Raw genomic sequence first — 23,047 nt, 5'->3', positions numbered from 1 at the left:
TATACAAAATGCATAAAAACGTCCCGATATTAAATGGCAATTTTGCAAGTTGTATAAAAGCGAGTAAAAAGATATTTTGTGCAAAATTTGAGTAAATTTTATCTAGTTTTTGCTAAGTTGAAGAAAAAGAGTGCACCAAATAAAATTTTCAAGTTATTTTAAAAAAATGCACAAAAATATCTCCAACATTTTTGCTAAAATTTGCAAGATGAAAGCGAGTTTAAATTTGACTTTATTCAAACTTTTCATATCACAGCATATACGATTGTTCATACAAATTTTTATCAAATTGTATCTAGTTTGTACTAAGCTAAAGGAAAGTTAGTGCGCAAAACAACATTTTCAAGTTATTTAGAAAAACGCACAAAAATGTCCCGAATATTGAGTAACAAATTTCCAAAATGCATAAGGGCAAGTTCCAGCTATTTATTCCCATGTCAACTATTTATTTTACCAAGTCTTTTACAAACAACACGTTATTTATTTATCTACAAATATACACATATAAATATATATCTAAGGAGTAATTTTATTTATTTTCCCGTAAAAGGAAAATTGTTTGATCGAAACGTCCTTTGAAGACGCCATTTGAGGAGATGGAAAAATTTATAGGGAAAAAGGGATGATGATTATGATGACCCTCTCTCTCTGGATGAAATTGCAAATTGTAAATTGTAAATTGCAAATTGAATTAATGCGGTTATCGGTAATTGGCATAATAATTACGATTCAATCGAGTCTTTGCCGGGAAAATCAAAAGACATCGCTGTAAAGGAAAGTAATGGAAAATTATATTGGAAATTTCTACCTCAATTGATGTTATTTATTAGTCTAATTGGATGGACGCGTTGCGGAAGACAAAAAGACGAGAGATAAATATTAAATGAAATATGGAAATTGATTGTGCGAATTCTATTTTTACTTTACGTTCATTTATTTGTTAATTAACTGAAGTTTGGATTTATCGGCCGCGGTTTTAGAATAGTATATAATATGTAATAATTTGTTGAAAATAATTTAATATATTTGTTAAATTTGTCCAAACTGTAAAACCTGCAATATAATTTATTATTATAAAATATTTATTTATATATAATTTTTAATATTTTCTAGATGATTTCTTTGACGAATTAGTAAATCTTGAAAGTATATTGCATTGTGTATTTCTTCAAATAACTTGTAAAATTTATTCTATGCACTCTTTTTTAGTCAGGTAGGTAGTAGTAGTTTTAGTCAGTAGAAACTAAATGAAATTTACTAAAATTTTATATCAATAAACTTGTGTAAAATAAATTTTTTGAACAAAATCATTTAATTGCACTCCGTTTAATACGCCACATGATGATTAAGGCATTTCATTTCTCTAAATAATTTCTAAATTTGATTCAGTACACTCTTTTTTCTTTAGTTTACCAGGAACTAGATAAAACTAGTAGTGTATGGCATCGTGCCTTAAAGCAAATTGCTGGAACTTCCCGTATTGTAATGAAATATTCGAGAAATTTTAAACGTTTTCAAACATATTATTACAAATACTGTAACTTTTATTACTTTTGCTATCTTGTTATATCTGAGCAAATGTAAATCATAAATCAATCAATTTATCTCCAGAACATTAACAATCGTCATTTCATTTTATTTCGAATTGAATTTCAAAAAAATAGTTGCCTAATTTACACAAAATTAAAAAAGTGCTACCGTACAGTCACCGTCTAAACGCATTTGCAAATAAATTTGTACCAGAGTGGCGCTTAGACTGTGCTGAAAAGTTAGAAACAATTTTTTTCCAAAAGCAATTATTTTGTTGAAACAAGCAGAAAGTTCTTTGAATCATTTAAATCGGACGCTTATTTCTCTCAAAAACTGCCATTTTTTGCACATTTAGTTTCGTATCTTCTAAATGGCTGGGCCTGCCTTTGCCAAAAACTAATAACCACTTCTCCCTATCATTACTAATTGAATGTTTTTCTAGATCATTCAAATCTAATGCTCCGTTCTCTTAAAAACTTGATTTCTATTTTCTACACTCTTTGCTCCGTATCTCCGTAACTGCTTGACCTGCCTTTGCCAAAAACTAATCAGCATATCTCCCTATCAATAGGAATCGAATGTTTCTTAAACCATACAAAATACACACACACACACATCCATTTTTTCTGAGGTATGCTAAAATGTTCAGAAACCTTCAAAATGTCGAGAAATGTAAAAATTTTCAATTTCGATTTTCGGTCCATTACAATAACTTACCCTACGAGAAGTTAATACTGAAAATTCTTAATAAACACAAACTAATATTATAAATAACTCAATTTCAATTGAAGTTTGTATTTCATTTTTTAGTTGAATTTATATCAAAGTACATTTATCATTTTCTTTTAATGCCAATTACAGCGTATAATCCTGAAATAATTGATCTCTAAAAATAATACTTAGGGATGAATATCAATGAGAGAAAGACGACACAATATTTTATTATATATAAAAATAATAATCCTATCGTTTTCAGGACTGACATTTCGAAAATTGACATTTTGACAGGACGTATTTTCAATTTATTCGGATCCACTCGATATGAACAGAACGGAGAGAGAGTATATTATATAATATATATAGAGAAGAGAAAAAAATAAATATATTCATTCGGTGAGTACGATTGATTGATATCGAACGGGCTGTCAATTTTTTTTTTTTTTTTTTTTTAATTTTTATTTTCAATAGCAATCAGAATACATAACTATTCTATGAGCTATTTGGCTTATGTCATTCACTCACACACATACACACACACTTGCAAACACACATATAAATTTATCGGATCAATATTACAATCATATTCAGAGAATCACTTCAATAAATGATTCAATTATTCTGTTTATATAAGGTTGTGGTAGTTCTATGGTTCCTCCATATTATCTTCGGGCAGCTTCTTCTTCAGTCTTCTTGAAGTTGATGTCTCAAGAAGCTGAGTGACTATATTGTTTGAATGATGTTGTAGTTTTTGAAAGTGTTTTATACTGTTGATTTGTATTATTTTGTTTATAAAATCAATATGAAGATCGTCGTGTAAAGTTTTGTTGCTAACAAACCACGGAGCATCAGTAATCTGCCTCAATATTTTCGATTGGGCACGTTGCATTAACGCTATATTGGATTTGCTTGCACAGCTCCACAATTCAATGCCATAAGTCCATATGGGTTTTATTATTGCCTTGTAAATTAGAAGTTTATTGTCAATGGATAAAATTGACTTGCGTCCCAGTAGCCAGTATAGTTCAGCGGTTCTAATTTTTATAGTCTTTAATTTGGCGCGAATATGGTCCTTCCACGTGAGCCTACGATCTAAATGCATACCTAAGTATTTGACGCATTCGGTGCTTGGAATTGCTTGGCCATAAAAATGTACTCCTGGGCATGTTGTCTTGTTCAGTGTAAATGTTATATGACTAGACTTGCTCTCATTTATTTTTATTCTCCATTTTTTTGTCCACTCCTCTATAACATTTAGATGCCTTTGTAAAATTAGCGTAGCCTTAGATGCATCAGCATGTGTCGAAAGAATTGCTATGTCGTCAGCAAATGTAGCTGTTGTGGTTGATTGTAAAGTTGGAAAATCACTAGTGAAGAGGATATATAAAAATGGCGCTAAAACACTGCCTTGTGGAACTCCTGCCTCAATCTGATGAGATATTGAGGTTTCAGTGTTGACCCGTACTTTGAATTTCCTATTGGCGAGATAAGATTCTAGAATATTATAATAACCACATGGAAGTAGCGATCTAATCTTCAATAAAAGTCCCTTGTGCCACACCTTATCGAAAGCCTGGCTCACATCTAGAAAGACTGCAGAACAGAATTGTTTGGCCTCGAAAGTATTGCTGATGACTCTTACGATTCTGTGGCACTGTTGAATTGTGGAGTGTTGACTCCGAAAGCCAAACTGATGTTCTGGAAATATATTCGCGCTAGTTAAGATATGTTGAAGCAGGAGTTTTTCGAGCACTTTTGAAACAATTGGTAGAAGGCTGATTGGTCTATATGAGGTAACCATATAAGGATCTTTTCCGCTTTTATGGATCATTTTATTTAAATGAGTTTTATTAAATTAGAAATTTATGTTCCAGTACAGACACATACGTATATATATATATATACGATATATATATATATATATATATATATATATATTAACACATAATCCGTACAATGTAATTCACAAATTTAAACACGTTTATACAATTTTATACACATTTATACATATCCAGGACCACAGTGTTGTAAGCCGTCTAACAATTTTTTAAAGTTTATGTAAATCTCAATAATTTCATGCAAATCTGAATACTTTCATGCAAATTTTTACTTACTTATGTAAATCTCAACACGCTTATACAAATATTGACAAAGTAATGATATTTATCAAGCAATATTGAAATCTGATTCTGCAGTAAACAATTTTAACAAAAATCGAAAAAGTTTTGCAAAATGCTGTAAATTGTCTTAAAATGTTGCATTTCATTAACAACGTTGTGAATCGACTAAAAATGAAAATAGTATGAAAATGTTTTCAACAGTCTAAAATATTTATACATTGTTTAAAAATGTTGCAGATTGACTGAAAATTTTACATACTGTGAAATTGTCCGAAAATAATTTAAATCGTCTGACAATGCTTCAATATATGAAAAAGTTGTAAGTTGTGTGAAAATGCTGCAAAATCTCTATAAATATTCTAAATTTTTTGAAAATCTAAACAAGTGTAAATTGTCTAAAATTGTTGTAAATTATTCGATTATGTTGTGAATTATTTCATAATGCTGTAAATTATCTGATACATAAACGAAAAGGAACTAAATAATTAAACATTTTGTAAAACTTCACACAAACGAATTTTTTAATAAAATTTTCAACTAACTAACGGGTACTCCAATATTTTTTATATGCAACAGAGATAGATAGATATCTCTTCAACGTTTAGACCAAATTTTGCTTTTGTTGAATATAGAATCACGAACCTTTGTAATTTATTTCTGCAATACATTTTCCAGCCATCGATTTCATAATAAATATAATATAATAATATTTCTCGATTATAATTCCCGCCAAAAATATTTCATCTCGTGGTCGTCGCCCACGTGTCGAATGAATGAATGAATCTGTTCAAAGCAATTCCTTCCAAAAAGAATCTTCCTTCCTTCCCACACGAAACTTTTGATATAAATTCTTGCCGACGGCTCAACAACTTAGCAGGGAAAAGGATAATAAATAAAGGAATACATTTTTATCCGGGACCCTTTCTTATTTTCGAGTCAAACATATTAATTTAGTCTCGACTTCTTCGACTCCTTACTTGAAGTATCCTTGTTGTAAGTGAAATGAATCGTATGTGGGATCAAAAAAATAAAATTAGGAACGCATGGATTATTGTTGAAGATGATGGGAATAATCCTTTCAAAGATATATCAATCTTATTTATAGCATTCATTTATAAAAATCCCGTTCTACTATTTTACCTTCTTCCCGAATCATTTTTACTCCAGTTGTGCAATTTGATTTTATCCATTACATAACCTTCTGTGAATAAGTTCGCCAGGCATTTGACTAGATCAGTGTTGTCTCTGGTTTGGAATTTTAAATGAAACAAGAGGGACACTACCACCTTCGTAACGTTAGTCAATTTTAAATTCGACATTACACAAGCCATAAACACGGCACCACTGTTTCGCATATAGTAATGCGGCCGGCAGCAAAACACTTTATTGCCATCGATAGGCCGAGAGCCAAGGACACGAGGAAAATATCAAGAAAATGTGACAAATTTCATTTAGTGTCTGCTTAAGTAACTTGGGAAGAGGGTCTGGTGCGGTGTTTTTGACTTATTTGGAGTAGTGTCGAAAAGTGTCCCCAATGCTAACAAATTTGTAACATTGCTTTGAAAATTTACACAAAATGTTCAATCTGTAACTTATAAAATTATTCATAATAATTAGTTCCTGCTAAACTAACTAGAATACAAAGTCCGAGTCGAAGTTTTCACGTTATTTACAAAAATGTAACATATCTGTAAAATACTTTGAAATTTATTAACTTCCCGAAGGAGAAGTTTATGTTTTCATCAAAAAATCCGAATTGCTAATTTTATGTTTTTTCGACGTTTCAAGCCATTCTGAATCGAATGAAATCAAATTTGGAAAAAGTATGTGTGTGTGTGCGTGTGCGTGCATGTGAACAGATTTTTTGCCGTAAATCGACGTTTTCTCGAAAACGGCTGGACCGATTTAAAAAATTTAAAAGCCACTCGATGTATCTCGATGAGGACTATTATTTGTCAGTTTTGTGCAACGATCGGCCAAGCCGTTTCTTTATAAATCGCAGAAAAGTGAAAAATTTTTCGTCTACGTTTTAGCCCGCAATTCTGAATCGATTTTGAAAATTCAAAAACCGTTCGAAAAATATTGGTTGGGAATCGTGCTGATTAGTTTTTGGTAAAGATCGGCCGGGCCGTTTTCTTGTAATAAAGTTTAAAAACAAAAATGTTGACGATTTTTATGATTATTTTTTTGACAGTAATTACCATAGTCTTCTAGATCATACTAAAATATTACGGCCCTACGACAACTTGTTTAGCTTTAAAAATTCGTCAAAGTTTGCAAAAATTAGTATGGTCTTTTTGGCATTTGTCAAAATTAGAACTTTCATCGACGTTTTCTTGAAAACGCCTGAACCGATTTCAGATATTTAAAAGGCATTTGATGTATCTCGATGAGGATTATCGTTTCTCAGTTTTCAAACTATCTTACACACTTTGATACAAATACAAATTTTGAATAAACTCAGATTGAACCTGCATTTTCATTTAGAGCTAATTTGCTGCTTAATATTTGGTACATTTTCAACATTTATTCAAATAGGTCAAAAAAATTGTTATAAACACTTTTTTAAAGTTAGCTTAGCAGAAACTATATAAAATTTACTACTAATTTGTATAAACTACTTAATACACTACTATACAAAAATTTTAAATAAAATTAGCCTAAACTCGCAGTTTCATATTGACCAATTAATTTCGCTGCATAATGTTGCGAATATTTTTTAACATTATTTAAAATAACTTAAAAACTTCTTGCAAAACACTCTTTTTTAGTTAGCTTAGCAGAAATTAGATAAAATTTACTACTGTTTTGTATAAACTACTTAATACTTTACTATACAAAAATGTTATAATAAAACAGCCTAAACTCGCACATTCATATTGGGCACATTGTTGCATAATATTCGGTACATTTTTGGACAATTTTTCAAATAACTTGAAAACTTTTTACCGGACACTCATTTTTTTTCATCTCAGCATAAACTAGATAAAATTTACTATGAATCACTATGTACCATCTAATATGCGCCAATACAACAATTTTGCATAAATCCAGCTCCAAGTCGCTGGCTGCCGTACTACTAAACGGTTTATTGTAGTCGTTCCCGGCAGAATTGCGCTCGCAAGCAAATAAGTATCATCGACTTCATCTCGTGCTTGTATATGAAATAATAATTTGAAATGTTACAACAAGAATATTTTCTTGTGGTCTTCTCGAATGAAAAACACATGAAATAATATATACACCGAGAGCAGATTAACTTTAGAGCTATCCATTAACATTATTCGATGACACAGACAGATCTACCTACCATTGATAATTATCAACCACATTTATAATTATTATTATTATTTTTTACTACCCTATCTGGGGAGAATAAACCCTGCTTTATCATTTTATAACCTTTTTATTTCAAAATAAGCTCTTGACAAATCGAGACGATCAATCTGCGAACAAAACTAGATATCCACCTCGAGCGCTTTATATGCGACTTAAAACGAATTGTTTTAAAAATACATACATATATATAATATATTATATACATATACAAAACAAACAAACGAGGCCAGACAAATGTATGTCGTCTCTTGAGGCAAATGGCAAATTCTCTTATAAATAATGGCGATAGTGAACATTTTCCCTCGTGGAAAAATCGGCGGAGTTTCACAACTTAATAGAGGTTTTTTTTTGCTAAGCGGTCGGTCATTTGGCGGAGGAAATTGTAGAGGAAATACTTAAAATAATATTTAACTCTAGATGTCATTTTGCCTTTAGGCAAGTTGCAAGTTATATGTAACATCTTCTGAGTGCCATTTTTATTATAAGAATAAATGATACTTTTAGAATTTTTACAACCGGGACGAATTTTTCGTCTCTTGATAATTTCATGATTGGAGTTTGATCAATAAACGATTTTAATGTGCAATTATTTTAACGCGATTTCAAGATTAAAAATATAATGGCGATAATAATCGTAAAATGATATAGGTACGATTTTTTGTTAATAATCAAAGGACACTTGCATTTTTTTAATATTGTATTTATTTAAATCATGGACATTCTATATATTAAATATTTATTAGAACTTCATATTATTTTTTATTATCGCTATCATAATTAGGTATATTATTATTAACTTCCCGTAGGGTAAGTTATTGTAATTGTCCGAAAATCTAAATTAAAAATTTTTACATTTCGCGACGTTTTGAAGGTTTCTGAACATTTTGGCATACCTCAGAAAAAATGGATGTGTGTGCGTGCGTATGTATGTATGGATACAAATTTCCATTCACGTTTTCGGGCGCACGGATCAACCGATTTGAATAATTCAAAAAACATTCGATTCCTATTGATAGGATGAAGAGCTGATTCGTTTTTGGCAAAGGCAGGTCCAGCCGTTTCGGAGATACGGAGCAAAGAGTGCAGAAAATAGAAATCGAGTTTTTGAGAGAACGGAGTATCCGATTTGAATGATCTAAAAAATATTGAATTAGTAATGATTGGGAGAAGTGATTATTAGTTTTTGGCAAAGGCAGCCATTTCGAAGATACGGAGATAAATATGTAAAAAATGGCAGTTTTTGAGATAACTAAGCGTCCGATTTAAATGATTCAAAGAACTTTCTGCTTGTCAACAAAATGATTTTGTGAAAAAAAATTTTTGTTTCAACTTTTTTTACAATTTCCGTATTAAAAACGTGACTCGAAAATTGTATCCATATATACATACACACACACACACACATCCATTTTTTCTGAAGTATGCCAAAATGTTCAGAAACTTTCTAAACGCCGAGAAATGTAAAAATTTTCAATTTCGATTTTCGGCCCATTACAATAACTTACCCTACAGGAAGTTAAAAATAATATTTTTTGGTACGGAAAGTTCCAGCAAATTGCCTTAAGGCACGATGACATGCGCCCCACTAGTTCTTCTTATTTTTTGTTTGCTTATGAAATGATGTTGATAAATCTCAATTTAGAGCTTAATATACATACATGTACACCTAGTTCCCAATCCTTTTCCATTATAAATTATGAATAATGTCAATCCCTGGCTCGTTTCCTCCTCCTCGTCGTCGTCGTCGCCGTCGTCGTCGAGTGTAAATCTATTAGGGCCTTGTATTTTTTTACACCTTTTAACTTAATCTAGTTTATGTAAATTGAATCGCTATGCTAATATCGGAGAATGCTAATGTTTCCATCCACTCCTTTTTTACGAGCCCCCGTATCGGGGGGCCATCGGGCCGCACAGGGCCGAATCGGGGAAATACGGAAAATAATTGGTATTGGCAAGAACTGTAAACAAAAGGTGTAAGTCGTATTTTGCTTTGAGGCAAGTTGCATGCATTTGTCTCTGATGATGTTGACTAAAATAAAATTAGGAGAATCTGTCGGAATTCCTTGAATAATGAGAATAATTTTAAGTAAACTGGTGATGCAAAGCATCGTGCCTTAGGACAAATTGCAGGAACTTCCCGTACCGTAATGAAATATTCGAGAAATTTTAAACGTTTTCAAATATATTATTACAAATACTGTAACTTTCATTATTTTTGCTATCTTGTTATATCTAAGCAAATCAAATGTAAGTCATAAATCAATTTATCTCCGGAACATTAACAATCGTCATTTCATTCGAATTTAATTTCAAAAAAATAGTTGCCTAATTTACACAAAATTGAAAAAGTGCTCCCACATAGTCACAGACTAAACGCATTTACAAATAATTCTGTGCGACATTTTCACTTATACTGTGCTTAGCTTGGCGGCATCTTCACATTTTTCAATAGTTTTTCACAAAATTGGACCCACGCACTTGGGTAAACATTTGTACCAGAGTGGCGCTTAGACTGTGCTTAGCCTGGGTAATTTTTAACTTCCCGTAGGGTAAGTTATTGTAATGGGCCGCAAATCGAAATTGAACATTTTTACATTTCTCGACGTTTTGAAGGTTTCTGAACATTTTGGCATACCTCAGAAAAAAATAATGTGTGTGTGTGTATGTGAGTGTGTATTTATGTATGGATACAATTTTTCGTACACGTTTTCGGGCGCACAGATCTTTGATTCTTATTGATAGGGAAATGTGCTGCTCAGGTTTTGGCAAAGGCAGGTCCAGCCGTTTCGGAGATACAGAGCAAAGAATGCAGAAAATAGAAACCGAATTTTTGAGAGAACGGAGTACCGGATTTGAATGATCTAAAAAACATTCAATTTGTAATGATTAGGAGAAGAGGTGATTAGTTTTTGGCAAAGGCAGGTCTAGCGGTTTCGGAGACACAGAGCTAAATGTGGAAAAAATGACAGTTTTTGAGAGAACTAAGCGTCCGATTTGAATGATACAAAGAACTTTCTGCTTGTCTTAACAAAAAATTGATTTTGGAAAAAAATGTATAGTTTTTTTTTTATTATTATTTTTTTTGTATATCGAAAATAATTCAGATTTTATTTTTATTCTGACTAAAGTTCTAATATAACTTGAACAAATATTTTCAATTTTGCAATTCAGTTTAAATGATTCTTATAAATATTAGACAATTTTACAATATTTACAATAATCTATTTGAAAACATTCAGTATTCCTCGAACATATCGTTACGGTACGGGAAGTTCCAGCAATTTGCCTTAAGGCACGATGCCATACACCCTACTAGTTAAGAACATGTTTTAATAAGCAATATATAAGTTATTAATTGAATTTGTTTTTCCCCTTAAATATATAATTCCATAGGAGCCTATTAAATATAAAATGTAACATACAAGCTAATGTAATTGTTCACTTGCACGTTTTTTGTATTTATCTACTCCTCATACAATATGCACTCATTTTAGAACAATAATAATGTTAATATGTCAATATAACAACTGCGGTAAATGAAAATATGACTAGTAAATTTTCCATTGATAATACCGGGATCCCGGTATTACAAATTTCAAATATCGAATACCGGTATTCAGATATTGGAAGCCCCTTAAGAGTCTTAAGTGAACAATTCAGTAATTTTTACAAAATCCCGCAAATGTAGACTATCACCTACACAAATCACCGATATCGTCGTTAATTAATTATCAATCAATTATTTAATTAAATCGAATTCCGTGCCTGTGTCGTTCGAATTTCTCGTCGTCGTCGTCGTCGCCGTCTCGTATCTCGGACAGGGGACGCTCCGGCGTGAATTAATGAAGTTAGTAAGCAGCCATTCCCTTGTTCTTTTAATGTTCTCACGGCTTATTTAACACAAATCTCCTCATACCTCCCAAAAGACCCATACCGAAACCCATCCTAAACCCATACCCATACCCCATTCACCATATATACTACTTCCGTACGATAAATCTCATTCCACATGCACACACTGACACACTCATACACAACTACTATCGGAGCGAAATAAAAACAGAATTAAGATTATGGCCTAATAAACAAGCTGAGATTAGACGGAGGACGTTTTCGGGGTATATTTAGGACCTTAACAAATGGCCCCGGTGCAAATGAGATCGTTTCGAAATGTTATATAGGTATACGCAGGCGAAGGTGAGAGGTTTCGAGGAAAGAATAAAGAGATTTTGCGGAATGGTAATAGTAATTAAAAGACTATTCATCGTCGTGCACTGAACTGATTTACAATAATTTCTTTCCTCGATATATTCGTCAAAGTTTGCAAAAATTAGTATGGTCTTTTTGGCATTGGTCAAAATTAGAACTTTCATCGACGTTTGCTCAAAAACGCCTGAACCGATTTCAGAAATTTACAAACCATTTGATGTATCTCAATGAGGATTATCGTTTCTCAGTTTTGTGCGACGATCGGCCGAGCCGTTTCTTTGTCATTTGGAAAAAGTGTTAAACCTTTCGTCCACATCGAATAATCGTAAGTGCGTACTTTATAAGTTTATAGACCAAACGAAAAAAATATAAATAGATCTCAAACAGGACTGCATCATGGTATAAATTAAGGGGTATTCTAGTGTAGAGCAATGAATTTTAGGTCATTTTTAAAGTGTCGTAAAAGAAAGCAATTAATGTTTTTACTATCCATTTTTTTACCACTTGTTTATTAATATTATTAAAATACAAAACAAAAATTAAAAAATTAAAAAGTGAAAATTGTAAGAGCTGTCAGCTGATGAAGTGGGTGGTCTCAAAAAGTTGGCACTTCAGTCTTGACATGATTTCAGCCCTCCTAGCCATCCAAAATGCCAAAAATAAAAATATTATTAATCTACAATGATGTCGCAATCGCCCGAACTAGCGATGATTAAGAAATTTTTTTTTACAAATTGGCGACTGTTTGAAAAAAAAGTGTTTTTTTGCTATTTTTTTGATTTCTCAATTTTTTTAAAAATACTAAAAATTGGAATTTGGGGATAATTTTAGTTCGGGCTATAGATAGGTCTATAAGCAAGACTCTCTGAACATTTCAAGTTAATCGGTCGAGTAGAACTCGAGAAATCGTGTCAACAGTACTGAAAAGGTCTGTTCTGAGAAAAAGGCATTTAAAGTTTTGCGTGAAGCCAAACCAGTATGGAGAGCGAGTCAGTAAAATGCCTATATCTCCGAAAATAATTCAAATTTTCAAAAACCTTCTCGTACCCCATATTCTTAGATAGTTAAACTTTGAAAATATGAAATTAAAAAAAATCGATTTTTTTCAATTTCTACGCTAGAATACCCCCTTAAAAATCCTGAAAAACCTAAATATTTTAGTTTTACACTAAAAAATTTAAAAAATTATGTGTGTGTCTATATGTGCGTCAAAATTTGACTTTCGTCGATGTTTTTTTCAAAAACGGCTGCACAGAACTCTTAATCGATATTAAATTATACTATTACTCTTATGAAATTTGACTCTTATTCTTAGGAGGCGTCCATTAATTACTTGATCGATTTTTTTAGGAATTTTGGGATTTCCTTCCCCCTTAGTGACACGTCGTGATATTTAAAATTAACCCCTCCCGCTCCCCCACCAAACATCACGTGTATTTTTTATGCAAAATTTTTCGAATTCACGAAAAAATCGTATTTTTTTTTTGATAATTCAGGTAAAAAATAAATACACGTGATATCTTATTACACCCCTCCCTCTTCCACGTGATTGTTTTGAAAAAATGTCAAACCCATAAAAGCCACACGTGAATAATGGACGCCCCCTTATGGAATTTTACTCTTATGAAATTTTACTCCTAATATAAAATTTTACTGTTACTCTTAGGGTGCGTCCATAGATCACGTAATAGATTTTTAGGAATTTTGAGACCCCCCTATCTCTTAGGGAACGTCGTCATATTTAAAATTACCCCTCCCTTGCCCCACAAAACATTACGTGTATTCTTAGTTATGCAAAATTTTTCGAATTCACGAAAAAATCGTAAAATTTTTGATTTTTTTTTTGAAAATTCAGGTAAAAAATAAATACACGTGATATCTTATTAGATATATATGATTTATATATATATATGATATTTTAAGACTTTTTATCAAACCCCCCTCTCCCGAAATCCCCACGTGAGGGATCGTTCAAGTATTACGTAAGCAGATTTATTACAATTATTTACCCCCCCCCCTCCCCTTTGTCAGCAAAAGTAAGCAAAGTTCTTACCCAAAATAAGCAAAATAAGCAAATCAATAACCCCCCCCCCGACCCCCTATAGTGCTTACGTAATACTTGAACGGCCCCTGATTAATGAACGCCCCCTTATGGTATTTTACACTTATGAAATTTTACTTTTATAAAATTTTACTTTTATAAAATTTTACTTTTACTCTTATGAAATTTTACTCTTACTCTTATCAAATCTTACTCTTACGTGATTTCGATTACTGTTGTAAAATTTTATCTTATTCTGCATTTTCTGTACATGACCTATGTGATTATTTGAATAATTTAATTGAACGCATAAATATTATTCATGTTCAAAACTATATTTGTGTTGAATCATTAAAAGATTAATATCTTGCCATTTCCTATAACACTAAAATTTCGAATTCTGGGTTTACATGTTTACGATTTATGTGATGACAAACACCAATTATTTCCACAAAAAACGACTGATATAAATTAAAAAATTGATACAAATCTCTTCATGGAGTATGACAAACCATGTTATTGTTGAAAACTAAATTAGTCATGAAAATTTTGCAATAAAGACTAACGATGATAAATGAGCAAATTTAAATATTTATATGAATTTAGTTCAATCAAAATTAAAAAATGTTAGTCATATACGATGGACACAAGAAACCAGTTGTTGATTTTTGTGGTTGTGTGGATTTTGTATTTTTGTGGCGTAGATAGCTGGGTAAAAAATGATTTATATATTATATTATTAATGAACTAATAAAATTGGCGAATATTTTGAAATATTATCGACCTACAAAAGGTGATTTGATTATAAAAATGCACCAAAGTTTGAAATAAAATAATAAGTCAAAATTTCAAAATAGTATAGTTACAATTTTAAAAGTCGCTACTAAATATCAATTCCAATTGTTCAAGTCAAGTCATATATAAGGAGCAACTTGCCCTAAGGCAAAAAATCATTTACACTTATTTTTTGTCATCTTTCACACACTATATAAGCAAGACATTATGAAAATTGTTCATAAAGTAAAAAAAGTAAATTTTTACAAATAATGAATACAAAGAAGAGAAAAGGAACAAAATGTATGTTTATTTACAGAAAGACTTAAAATATGCCAAGAAGATATATTTTATTTTTTTCTTATATAGATTTAATAAAAAAAAAAAACTCAGTTGTTAGGTTATTAAGATCTTTGTTCATCCTATTTTCATACTTCTAACTGATCTAATAAAATTTTCTTACACAGTATTAAATTGAAAATTAAAAATTCATTTCTAGACAAAATACAAAATCAATCTCTTATCAATACGAGTGGAACAATTGGACAGTAGTTATGTGGACTTACATAAATTGGAAATTAAAAAAATAAATCGTACATATGCGTATTTATTCACAAATGTCACCACGTTGAAGCCTTTGGATGACTCTATGACTGTAAGTAGTAAAAAAAAACTACTGTAATAAAATAATTGTTCATTAAAAAAACAGCAAAATCAAATTCATTTATTTTCTATTTTCAGATTCAGTTACAATTTTACAGACACGTCGATGGTCGTTTCAAAGAATCCTTTACTAAAATAGGTTTTACCTATTGTCTATTCGTCGACGATCAAAATGTAAATGACAACAAATTTTCCGCATTATTCATAAACAGATTAAGAAAACCTGTTCTTGATTATTTGCACAAACCTGGAAATAAATTTCCTAAAATTTGTCCTACACCACCGGTAAGACAATTGACTCATGTGAAAACTTTTCGTTTTAAAATTATTTTGAGCATTAATTTGTAACAATTTACTTTTTTCAGGATAATTACTATGCCAAAGTGTACTTCGAAGAGGACGTACTTCCAGCTTTTTTAATTCCGGCAGGAAAATGGAAAATTGTTGTGGAATTGTTGATTAGAGGAAAAATTCGTCTTTCATTGGCGATGGGTTTCGAAATTATAGAATTTATTTCCGAGAAACAGAAGAAGTATGGCTGATTTCATGTTTTAATACTATTTTATCAACTAAATGTAATATTTAAGAAATGAAATCAATGAAAATAAAATACAATACAATTTCATAGAACGCAAAAAGAAATAATTTAATATCGAATGATTGCAAATTAAAATTGACATTCCGAAGCAGAGGTTCCTGGTAAAATTCTATTATGTTTTTCACGACGTATAAAGTCATTTTGAACCGTTTGACATCGAGAATTGAAAAAAGTATATGTTTCCATGTGTTTATTAATATTCTACTCCAATATTTTTGCGCAAAGATCTGTCAAATCGTTTCTTCATAATTTCCAGTAAAGTGCATAATTTTTCGTCAACTGCAAATGGAATTATACGCGCATGCTATGTGTGTTTTTGTATCTTATATAGTTCAAAAATCGAGAGCACTTTGATTAAAATAAATGAAGTAAAACAAAATGAAATTTTCACATTTAAAAACTTTATTAACTTAAAGTGTCAAAGGAAAAACGAATTTTTACAAAAAAACTTAATAAACATATATGCATGACGTTATTTTATTATTAACTTCTTTTAGGGCAAATTATAGTAATCGCAAAAAAATGGAAAATGAAAATTTTTATATATCTTTACGTTTCAGAGGTTTTTGAACATTTTGGCATACCTTCGAAAAAATGGATGTATGTGTGTGTGTATGTGTGCGCGTATGTGTGTGTGCGCGTGTATGTGTGCGTGTGTGCGGATACAAATTTTCGTCGACGATTTCGGGAACACCGATCAACCGATTTAAATAATTCAAAAAACATTCTATTCATATTGATAAGGAGACCTGTTGATTAGTTTTTGGCGGAGGTAGGTCTAGCCGTTCCGAAGATATGGGGCAAAAAGTGCCAAAAACGGTAACTTAGTTTTTAAGAGAACGGAGCTTTCGATTTGAATAATTCAAAAAACATTTTACTTCTATTAACAAGATGTAAAACTGATCAAATTTTCATGAAGCGGTTTCGGAGATCTTGTAAAAAACAGGAAAAAAAATGCCATCAGGTGGTCAAAAATGATCATTAGACATATGCGCATCAAATTATCAGATATTTTATAGAGATTTTAACAATAAGTATGAATTTTGTTTACATTCCTATGGGTTCCGTACCAATGTTTACCCGTTAGCCAGCGACGCGGCGCTTACGCGCTTTATATTTTGTCTCTATGCAGTTAAAGCAGTACGATTGCTTTGAAAAAAAGTTCAGAATTTCCAAAATATGTCAAAATAATGAAAACATTTTTTTTTTTCAAAAAAAAGTAATTTTTTGTAAAATTTACAGTTTCTCAAAAATTAATTTTAATTTTGTCGAAGTAAATTTTTTTCAAATATGTTAATCTTTTTAAAAAAATAATAATTTTTGGTACGGGAAGTTCCAGCAATTTGCCTTAAGGCACAAGTCGGAGACATACGACAGACACGGTAATTAACGTATGAAAAGAGTCGTAAACCTTAAGTATTTGGTAATTTGTGAATGCAAGTCTTTTTGCCTTGTACGAGTTCGACTCGCACCTGTCTCATATCTCTGACTCTGGCTTTAAATATGTTATTCGGAATGATATTATAACACTCTCTCGTCCTTTCCTTCCTTTTAGAGAGACGAGAGCGACGAGAGTCGAAATACGAGAGAGTGAAATGTGTATCCTGTATCGTCGAATCCCCTTCGGCGTTTAGCATGTTATACTTTGAATAATCTTTGTATACTCGATATACATAATCTGAGCTTAATCTCATAATACTCCTCCGTTTGACTTCCTGCTCTGGCCTGGCCTGGCCTGGCCCTTTCCTTTTGCAAACATGAAGAAATACATTCCACATTTACAGCAGAGCAGACAGACTACAAAGGGAAAATGGGAAATGGGAAATGTTAAGAGAAAACACATTATTATACAAAAGCGCATTTGTTGCTACGTACGTAATCAAATCATCAATGATGCCTTCGCAAAGTTTCTAGGAATTTAGTCATTTTAGAGAAACAACAAGAATCGTACAATATCTAAGAAACAGTGCGATTATGTCTGAATTTATGCAAAATATGCTGAATCGTTATAAAACTCGTGTAAGTAGCGTTTCTCCTCTTCTATTCTGTCGAGGCAGTTGTAAACTAGTGGTGTATGGCATCGTGCCTTAAGGCAAATTGCTGGTACTTCCCGTACAGTAATGAAATATTCGAAAAATTTTCAACGTTTTCAAATATATTATTACAAATACTGTAATTTTCATTATTTTTGCTATCTTGTAATATACGAGCAAATCAAATGTAAATTATAAATAGATCAATTTATCTCCAGAACATTAACAATCGACATTTCATTTTGAATTCAATTAAAAAAAAAATAGTTGCCTAATTTACACAAAATTGAAAAAGTGCTCCTGTATAGTCACAGTCTAAACGCAATTTGCAAACAATTCTGTGCGACATTTTCACTTAAGCTGTGCTTAGCTGGGCGGCATTTTCAAAAAATCATACATAAATAGTCTAAACGCACTTGGGTGAACATTTGTACCAGAGTGGCGCTTAAACTGTGCTTAGCCTGGGTAATTTTTTGATTTGCTAATCCAAAATTACTAAAATTAGAAACAATTTTTTTTCAAAAAGCAATTATTTTGTTGAAACAAGCAGAAAGTTCTTTGAATCATTTAAATCGGACGCTTAGTTCTCTCAAAAACTGCCATTTTTACATATTTAGTTCCGTATCTTTGAAATGGCTGGGCCTGCCTTTGCCAAAAACTAATATCCACTTCTCCCAATCATTACTAATTGAATGTTTTTTAGATCATTCAAATCATATGCTCCGTACTCTCAAAAACTCGATTTATATTTTCTGCACTCCTTGCTTTTTATCTCCGTAACTGCTGGACCTGCCTTTGCCAAAAACTAATCAGAACATCTCGCTATTAATAAGAATCGAATGTTTTTTAAACGATTCAATTCGGTTGATCTGTGCACCCGAAAACGTGGACAAAAAAATGCGGACATACAAAACTAAAACGAACTTAATGTTCCGGAGATAAATTGATTTATTTATGATTTAAATTTGATTTGCTCAGATATAACAAAAGATAACAAAAATAATGAAAGTTACAGTATTTGTAATAATATATTTGAAAACGTTTAAAATTTCTCGAATATTTCATTACGGTACGAAAAGTGGCAGCAATTTGTCTTAAGGCACATACACCATTTGTTTACTTTTATAACGTGCTCGTATAAAAGAGGCAAATCTCTTAAAGTAAAGCGTGAAATTATTGAAAAATATGAGAATGGAAAGAATGTACTATGTTTAAACCGAACAAGCTGATAAATTGGTATAACTCCAACTAAGGGCCTAATAAAAATCACCCCGAGTAAGTTCTAACATGTCTAGCTCATTTCCGAAATATCATGAATAGACAGAAAAAAACAATAATAAACAACAAATTTATTTTTAAAATTTCGAAAAACTTAACATGAACTACAAGGAACGATTAATATGGAATTTCAATGTATTTATAGGGAAAAAAATCTTCGAGATACGAGCGATTCGACATACGAGCAGGATTGGTGTACCACTGTATTCGAATAAAAATAAAAACAACCGTTTTTCAAAATAACATTGTATTTGGAAGAAAATGGTAATTGAGAAAACAATATTATTTGCCTGCAAAGTTTTAATTTCTCAGTTATCATTTTTTATAATAATAATTGAACTTAAAATCGTTGTTTTCTATTTTTATTCGAATATTAGAAAATGTATAATTTAGATTATACGATTAAAATTTATATTATATCATAATTTATATATAAATAAATAAATGAATAAATATATATATATATATATATATACATGTAAATATATTTACAGTTTTAATACAAAATTGCTTTCACTCACCGACTTCTGGAACGCACCCTGCACTGCATATTCTCGAAGAAAAATCTAAAAAAGAAAAACAATTTAATAAATTAATTAAAAATTTAATCATAACTTATGACTAATTAATTTATCTGCACACTATTGCAAATAATAATAATAATTTGTAATAACAGTGTAGACAGAAAATATCGTAGATGACTAAATTTGGTACATTTTGTTCTAAAATGATGTTCGTTGTACGCAAACAGTTTAAACATTATTTACGATACTACGAATTAATACTCTCTCCTAATTTATATAGAACAGACAAAAAAATGAATGAAAGAATAAATACCATGATATGGTTGTGTAAGCTATGTACTATATGTGTAGTATACATGTTGATAAAAGCTTCCGTATTCACTATTAATTCAATAAATACGTTTACAATAAAATGTTAAGGAAACGAGCGATATTCAACCCAAACCCTTGAATGAAATTTACAATCATGTATTGTTGCAAAGAGCATTTGCATGTGGCCGCCAAAATAATGCAAATGTTCGTACTTATTGAAGTAAAACTTCTTTAGGCGCGATATGGGTGTAAAAATTTCTTTAGGCTACACGGGTGTAAATCCGTACAAATGCAACGAAAATGCCAACGTGTAGTTGAACACTACGACGCCGTAAGCGCTGATGTCGCGAGTATCCACTCCCGTCATGTCATGCGTAAGTCGAGCGCTAAACCCTATATGAACTTGCATTAATTGAATCACGTTTTTTTTTACAAAAGAAGAGGTTGCTTTTCTTAGAGAATAAATGTGCCATGGAATATAATAAATTTATATTGAATCTCGTTGAAGACAAAATAATATCTACTGCCACGGATATTTATGTAGGTTGCCATGCGACAGATCAACAATCATACATTCGTCAGCAGTTTCAAAAAAATCGGTTATTGATACCGGGGCTTTGCCGTATGAAATAATTTTAGTTCTGAATAAATTTTACATAATAACAACTAATATTGATGTAAGTGATGGCTTAGCTAATGGTTGTGTGGGAAAATTAGTGTACATAGAACGTGGCGATAATGATGAACTTCTACGTTTATGGTTTGAATTTCCCGGTAAGATAGGTAACAAAATTAGGAAGAAAGCTTCACATCATATTCAAACTCTTAATATCAGTAGGACAGCTGTGCCGATGCTCAGGAGATCTTATTATTATTGATGTTATATGATTATTAAAAGATGATTTTTAAAATTCAAATATGATGTTTTTTTTATTTTTATCTTAATTGCCTACTCAGACAATATTAAAAGTTTTACTTCAATCGCGTGTGATCCTTACGCGCACTCTTTTTTGTTATACACTCGTATCTTACAATTATATATTTATCAGTATCATTATGCTTATTGTGACATAGTTTAATGCTCATACATTGCTATTCATTTCAGTTTTCCTCAAACTGAAGGATAAAAATACATATTCGGCATGTGGCTTAACCTCACAAAATGATTACGAAAATACGTACTTATAGAAAAATACTTTGTACATCGATATCTACAGGCGTACGTAAAAAACTCACCTATTGCTCATAATTATCACTTCACTTACTCACAAAAACTGATTGAACACTATTGAATATTAATAAACAGATTAATTTTGCACATTTTTGTTCAACGATTTATGCAAATTTATGACATGCGGCCATATTGTCAATGTGATCTTACAAGTCGATAATGCGATCGACAGCAATGAACATTGAATACAAAACCAAAATCCTCCGCCAGAAAAAGTAGTGCAAAAAGGCGCCGATTTCAAAAAGGAATTAATGACACTTCATTTTGCTCTGTTTGAACTAAAATAAAGACCTTTTTGCTTATTTAGTTTACCAATATTCGTTAGTGTAAAAACTAATTAATATGAACAGTGCATAAACAATGTAAAAAGCTTAAACCTTATATAAATTCGTGTACTCTCTTTATCCATATATGTACACAAAACTTATTGTTGATATCTACAATGCATATAAGAAGCTCATTAAAATTTCATAATTATCATCACTGTCACTCCACTTCTTCACAAAAACTAATTTAACACTATTAAATTTGATTAAACAAATTAATTTTGCACAATTTTATTCAACGATTTGTGCAAATAATGACAGCGGCGGACATATTGTGTTATCTACAAGACCAATTTCAAAATCGGCGCCAATTTCAAATCGGCAAAAATAAATTAAATAAATATTGTGTACAAAAAGAATTATACGTGAGTAATGGTATAAAGCTTCTATTACTTTAAAATAAAACAAGGAATATATGTATAAGCAAAAAACATGAAATTAATTATTAACATTCTGTGCAATAGTAAGAACCTGAACTGATATGAACTTATCTCCAAATATTTTTCCTGAAAATTAATAACATTTTATTTTGCTCCATTGAGACTAAAAAGGGATTTCATAGCATACATATATTTTACTAATACATATTTGCTTTTCAAAACATTAATCCTCTTCAACAGCATGAAATTAATGTTAAAAGTAAATTAAAAGTATGTACTCTTTTATCTATCTTTTCTTTCTTTTATCTCTTTTATCTGTTAATATCTACAAAATCGTTAAAAATTCATAATTATTCTCACTGCTCCATAATAACTATTGTCACACAATTTATAGTTGTAATAAATTAATTAATTTTACACATTTTAGCAAATTATGACAGCGGGGACCATATTAAACAATGCAGGGTGAAAACATTAAAAAAACGAAATATATCGATAAATTTGTAAAGCGGCAAAAATGTTTTAATTTAAAATTGGAAAACATAATGTTGTTAACAAATTTAATAAATATTGTGTAAAAAATAAACAATTATCTATTATAGAGCAAGGTTTTTCAATTTAAAATAAAACCAACTATTAACATACCGGAAAACAAAATATTATTAACAATTTGTACCAATAAATCAATCACAACTTGCTTTACTTTGCTTAAGGGGGTATTCTAGTTTAGAAAATCGAAACCATCGATTTTTTTATTTCATATTTTGAAAGTTGAACTATCTAAGAATATGGGTACGAGAAGGTTTTTGAAAATTTGAATTATTTTCGGAGATATAGGCATTTTACTGACTCGGTTACCAAACAGTCGCCAATTTGTAAAAAAATTTTTTTTACTCATCGCTAGTTCGGGCGATTGCGACATCATTGTAGATTAATAATCTTTTTATTGTTTTTGCATTTCCGATAGCTAGG

Source organism: Ctenocephalides felis, unplaced genomic scaffold (genome assembly GCF_003426905.1).
Source record: "Ctenocephalides felis isolate EL2017-DRISC unplaced genomic scaffold, ASM342690v1 CF-g0.4_SCAFFOLD_00845, whole genome shotgun sequence".
In the NCBI taxonomy this organism is placed as follows: domain Eukaryota; kingdom Metazoa; phylum Arthropoda; class Insecta; order Siphonaptera; family Pulicidae; genus Ctenocephalides; species Ctenocephalides felis.
This window is presented reverse-complemented; position numbering follows the sequence as displayed.